The sequence below is a fragment of the Mizuhopecten yessoensis genome, unplaced genomic scaffold (genome assembly GCF_002113885.1).
Source record: "Mizuhopecten yessoensis strain PY_sf001 unplaced genomic scaffold, ASM211388v2 scaffold11091, whole genome shotgun sequence".
Lineage (NCBI taxonomy): Eukaryota > Metazoa > Mollusca > Bivalvia > Pectinida > Pectinidae > Mizuhopecten > Mizuhopecten yessoensis.
This window is the reverse complement of record NW_018408875.1, coordinates 589,631-596,452: the sequence shown is the minus strand read 5'-3', so window position 1 is coordinate 596,452 and position 6,822 is coordinate 589,631. Positions and strand designations below refer to the sequence as shown.

The window sequence follows — 6,822 nt, the reverse complement described above, 5'->3', positions numbered from 1 at the left end:
CCCCCCCCAGCACACGGCCATACATTACACCCTCTGGGGCACGTCCTTAAACTGACCCAATAGAAAAAAATGTAACAAGTGACCCACAGAGACAGGTTAATTTAAACCAAAGTAAATGTCACATCATACTGTGCCTATTTCACCACACATCAGTATGATATGTGTACTGCTGTGTTCGTAACACGGTATTAACGAAAATATATATACGTATATCAGCATGGTACTTTGACCACTTAAAACATCCGCTATCTCAACAGGTCGTCGTACGATAGCGGGTCGCTGTATATAAGGCAGGATACTGATCGGATACAGGGGTCAAAGTTCGCGTACATATCTGACATGACAGTCTAGACTGAATCGTTGACTTTATATCACTATATATTACACATCGACATGAAACACGTGTCCTCTTGACGTGTAAGTCAGAGTTCTACCAGGCTGTTTTCGTCATGAAGGACTAGGTTAAACTACCCACTGCAAAAGTATGTATTCACCATTTCTTGTACGTAACGAAACGCTTCTCCCTGAAATAAGGAATTATAAATTTAAGTCGATATTGACCTGATCAGAATTTCCAGAAGTCTGCCCAGTGACCCTGGCAATGGATGTCTCTAGTCACCGCCGGTTTTTATTGTCCTGATACATTTGTATGTCGCCACAGAGGTGAATTCCATGTAAGATATATGACAAATGTCATATACGTATAATGAATACAGCTTATAGCTCGTATGGAGAAACATATACATTAAAGGTAGATGTACGATAAGTTGATACCCAGTCATCGGACCGTCAACATATCCCTTGTGGAGGTAATAGCTAGGTGGCTAAGGACCAGAAGTTAGCACATGATTAGACAGTTTTCTACTTGAGTGGTCCTCATATTGTTGTGATTAATTTAGTTGTCAAAAAAGTAGAATATCCAGTCATAGGACCGACAAAATATCCCTTGTGGAGGTAATAGATAGGTGACTTAGGACCAGTAGTTAGCACATGATTACACGGTTCCTACTGGTCCTCATTTTGTATTGGTTAAAGTAATTGTTCGGATAGTAGTATATCAATTAATTATAAAGCTTGCAGTATGTATCAAATGTCCTGTCATAAAGATGATAACCCATAGTGTATATTGTTCCCACATGAATACGCTATAGGTTACATGAGACTCCATATTGGTTAACCGAGTACCCAAAAATAACAGGTTCTCTGTGCCAGTAACGTCAGCGAATCATCAAGTCACATTAACTGTGCTGCAGAACCTTCTTGGAAGTTCTCACTATGATTCAGATATAACCCCGATACTTTCAGACTCATCAGATATTTTTCATAAACTGCTCTTGCTTTTTGTCAGATATGCATTTTACTCACATTTTTAAAGCGTTGAGACAAGTCGAAATCTACATAAGCCGGCAAAGTTAAAATCGTTTAATCCGACATTAATATTAAGGATGCTATTAGGCCTCTTGCTTGACTATTACCATGATAACCTCTTTTTTTCAATTACAGTAATTGGGATCATCAGGATGTTACGGCCCCTGTTTAAACTACTACGTATTTTGGTAGTCATGTGCCTCATGTCCGTCCTGTACTTGGTCTTCAAGCTGCCCTTTTTCGGCCCGTTCTTGAAAGAAAGATTTCTGTCAAAGCAGCGCCGCCCTGGCGAGTACCTGGAAACCGAGTTGACCCCTGACACATTACGTCACTGGTGGACGTGCACCTACTCCGATATGTACTACAAACAGGCGTTCCGAAACTGCCCCGCCCCCAACCCGGAAGTAATTGTTCTTAAAGACAATACAATGAAACAAATCTTGGATTTCCAAATAAAAAATAGACCTTTAATTTTAAATTTTGGTAGTTGTTCATGACCCGTATTTATGACGTCACTGGATCACTTTAAGAGCCTAGTTCGGGAGTTCCATGACGTAGCCGACTTTCTGATTATCTATATCCAAGAGGCACACCCCCTTGACGAGTGGAACATCACAGGCCACCAGTATTCGCACCTTCGCCAACATGTGAACCTGCAGGAACGGGTCACGGCCGCGTCTCTGTTGGATAGCCATGTTCTTCCCTGCCCTATAGCGGTGGACCCTATGGATAACAAGGCTACCCTTCTCTACTCCGCCGTCCCTAAGAGGCTCTATGTCATACAAGAGGGCGTTGTCCGGTATGCAGGCGGGATGGGCACACACCGATACCGTCTCAAACATATCGACCACTGGTTACAGAAATATAAAAAATCTCAAGCCACACATGCAAATCAAAATGATGAGGACAAAATCGAAAACGATAAACTCGATTAATTTCTGCACGATATAAAATAAAAGTCTTTTGTTCAACGTTCCATAAAAATACGCTACTTTTATCGATATTGATCAAACATCTCCACTTTGTCGCATTCCAAGATACGTGCAGAAACGCGACAATGTATTGTCAATGATGAGAACACTTTCGATTTCAGACAGATTCCGTCCATAACAGTTTTCAACGTATGTTTCAAAAATCAAAGAGGACACGCTGTCGACATATGAGACTGGCCATGACGGACCTTGCCGTCTAGTTTGCGTGCCAAATTTTGCGCAGTTCACGTGAGGAAGGGAACTGTACACATGAAGTTTTCACGACAAACCTCTCCCCTGGGGGTCGTGAATTCGGAGTTACTTCTACAGCCCCTCTCGTGTGGACAACGACCATGCAACAGTTAATACGAGATTAAAGTACTTCTGTACACAAATTCTGTTTTTTTATATCTTTTTTGATAAAGGAGAAAAAATTAGAGCACTTTAATTTTTTACTCTACAAAAAAATCTGTTTGTATCATTCAAATGCATCTTCGAAATCCGAGAATCTCCTCTCATAATACTAGGGCTGCAACGATATATCGTATCGTATCGCGATACTTTCTTGTGTATCTTATCGAATTGTTTTGTTGGTTTATATCGCGATACACTAACAAATAATGAAATTTTAATCCATATTTATCGAACTCTAAAAAGTGAATTTATTTTTTAATCCTTCAGTTAATATGTGGTCCACTGCAGTCATACCCAAAAGTATTTGTTATTGACGTCTTAGGCAAAAAGGATGAAATCCTGCACTCCATCATTATGTAGTTGACCTTTCAAGCAATTATTTTGCATTGTGAAACGTATCGTATCGTAAGCATCATACCGTGATACGTATCGTACCGTTGCAGCCCTACCGATACCCATATCTTCTCTACTCCGTTCCAATTTATGTCATGACCAAAACAAATCTTTACCTTTATTATAGGTAATCTAGAATAGCGTAACAGCACAGCGGTAAAGTTGGCCGGCCGCGGTGTGACAGAAACTTTGTCATCTTCTTGTGACAATTATCAGCCTAGCGATTGGTCAGTTTCTTCAACTGAAACCCAATCAAACAGCAAATTACATATAATGTCATGCCTTCAATTCAGTCATGATATATTCCACGAGGTTAGAGTATAACGGCACCCTTGAATTTCAAAGATGTAGATACACCAACACAACGTTAAACCTAATTTGTACCGATTAGTTGGATGATAAACATAATAAAAGACCAATGAATTTGACACAATGTATAAGTCAATGTTACAAACAGCAAATTTTGTAACAAAACAATGATTATAAAAACCAAAAGTTCGAACAAATCGTGAATAACCAACGCACCGTTAGACCTATTTGTCGTGTCTTTTCGTGGAGTGGTCCGAATGACCAACACAGAGTTAGACCTACATTTGCTGTGTCTATTTGTGGAGTTAAAAAACAGAGTTAAACCTATGCCTTTGTCATAGTTGTTGTATGACCAACATAGCGTTAAGACCTATGACTTTGTCCTAGTTGTTGTATGACGACAAAATAACGTTCAGACCTATGACTTTGTCCTAGTTGTTGTATGACGAATAAAACAACGTGAAGACCTATGACTTTGTCCTAGTTGTTGTATGACGACCAAAATAACGTTAAGACCTATGACTTTGTCCTAGTTGTTGTATGACGACCAAAATAACGTTAAGGCCTATGACTTTGTCCAAGTTGTTGTATAATGACCAACATAACGTTAAGACCTATGACTTTGTCCTAGTTGTTGTATGACGACAAAAATAACGTTAAAACCTATGACTTTGTCCTAGTTGTTGTATGACCAGCACAACGTGAAGACCTATGACTTTGTCCTAGTTTTTGTATGACGACCAAAATAACGTGAAGACCTATGACTTTGTCCTAGTTTTTGTATGACGACCAAAATAACGTTAAGACCTTTGACTTTGTCCTAGTTGTTGTATGACGACCAAAATAACGTTAAGACCCATGACTTTGTCCTAGTTGTTGTATGACGACCAAAATAACGTTTAAACCTATGACTTTGTCCTAGTTGTTGCACGACGACCAAAGTAACATTAAGACCTATGACTTTGTCCTAGTTGTATAATGACCAACATGACGTTAAGACCTATGACTTTGGCCTAGTTGTTGCACGACGACCAAAGTAACATTAAGACCTATGACTTTGTCCTAGTTGTTGTATGACGACCAAAATAACGTTAAGACCTAGGATTTTGTCCTAGTTGTTGTATGACGACCAAAATAACGTTAAGACCTAGGATTTTGTCCTAGTTGTTGTATGACGACCAAAATAACGTTAAGACCTAGGATTTTGTCCTAGTTGTTGTATGACGACCAAAATAACGTTAAGACCTTTGACTTTGTCCTAGTAGTTGTATGACGACCAAAATAACGTTTAGACCTATGACTTTGTCCAAGTTGTTGCACGACGACCAAAATAACATTAAGACCTATGACTTTGTCCTAGTTGTAGTATGACCAGCACAACGTTAAGACCTATGGCTTTGTCCTAGTTGTTGTATGACGACCAAACTAACGTTCAGACCTATGACTTTGTCCTAGTTGTTGTATGACGACCAAAATAACGTTAAGACCTATGACTTTGTCCTAGTTGTTGTATAATGACCAAAATAACGTTAAGACCTATGACTTTGTCCAAGTTGTTGTATAATGACCAAAATAACGTTAAGACCTATGACTTTGTCCAAGTTGTTGTATAATGACCAAAATAACGTTAAGACCTATGACTTTGTCCAAGTTGTTGTATGACGACCAAAATAACGTTAAGACCTATGACTTTGTCCTAGTTGTTGTATGACGACCAAAATAACGTTAAGACCTATGACTTTGTCCTAGTTGTTGTATGACGACCAAAATAACGTTAAGACCTATGACTTTGTCCTAGTTGTTGTATGACGACCAACATAACGTTAAGACCTTTGACTTTGTCCTAGTTGTTGTATGACGACCAAAATAACGTTAAGACCTTTGACTTTGTCCTAGTTGTTGTATGACGACCAACATAACGTTAAGACCTATGACTTTGTCCCAGTTGTTGTATAATGACCAACATAACGTTAAGACCTATGACTTTGTCCAAGTTGTTGTATAATGACCAACATAACGTTAAGACCTATGACTTTGTCCTAGTTGATGTATGACGACCAACATAACGTTAAGACCTATGGTTTTGTCCTAGTTGATGTATGACGACCAAAATAACGTTAAGACCTATGACTTTGTCCTAGTTGTTGTATGATGACCAACATAACGTTAAAACCTATGACTTTATCCTAGTTGTTGTATGACCAGCACAACGTGAAGACCTATGACTTTGTCCTAGTTGTTGTATGACGACCAAAAAAACGTTCAGACTGTATGACGACCAAAATAACGTTAAGGCCTATGACTTTGTCCTAGTTGATGTATGACGACAAACATAACGTTAAGACCTATGGTTTTGTCCTAGTTGATGTATGACGACCAAAATAACGTTAAGACCTATGACTTTGTCCAAGTTGTTGTATAATGACCAACATAACGTTAAGACCTATGACTTTGTCCTAGTTGTTGCATGACGAATAACACAACGTGAAGACCTATGACTTTGTCCTAGTTGTCGTATGACGCCCAAAATAACGTGAAGACCTATGACTTTGTCCTAGTTGTTGTATTACGACCAAAATAACGTTAAGACCTATGACTTTGTCCTAGTTGTTGTATAATAACCAACATAACATTAAGACCTATGACGTTGTCCTAGTTGTTGTATGATGACCAACACAACATGTAGACCTTTGATTTTGTCCTAGTTGTTGTATGACGACCAACACAACATGTAGACCTTTGATTTTGGCCTAGTTGTTGTATGACGACTTACACAACGTTAAGACCTATGACTTTGTCCTTTTTGTTGTATGACGACTTACACAACGTTACGACCTTTGACGTTGTCCTAGTTGTTGTATGATGACCAACATTGTCCTAGTTGTTGTATGACGACTAACACAACGTTAAGACCTATGGTTTTGTCCTAGTTGATGTATGACGACCAAAATAACGTTAAGAACTATGACTTTGTCCTAGTTGTTGTATGACGACCAAATTAACGTTAAGACCTATGACTTTGTTCTAGTATGATGACTAACACAACATGTAGACCTTTGATTTTGGCCTAGTTGTTGTATGACGACTAACACAACGTTAAGACCTATGACTTTGTCCTAGTTGTTGTATGACGACCAATACAATGTTAAGACCTATGACTTTGTCCTTTTTGTTGTATGACCAACACAACGTTAAGACCTATGACTTTGTCAAAGTTGTTGTGTGACGACCAACACAACATTTAGACCTTTGATTTTGGCCTAGTTGTGGCAATTGTATGATAAGCGACACAAGGTTAGACATGTGTATTGACAAGTTGTTGAATGACGACTTATATAACATAACGCAAGCTCCATAAATTAGAGAC

General features: G+C 38.7%; 1 pseudogene; it reads left to right on the top strand.

The window, feature by feature from the left end:
• The first annotated feature begins 326 nt into the window (after positions 1–326).
• On the top strand, positions 327–2,726 carry LOC110465560 (annotated as a pseudogene).
• Positions 2,727–6,822: the final 4,096 nt, after the last annotated feature.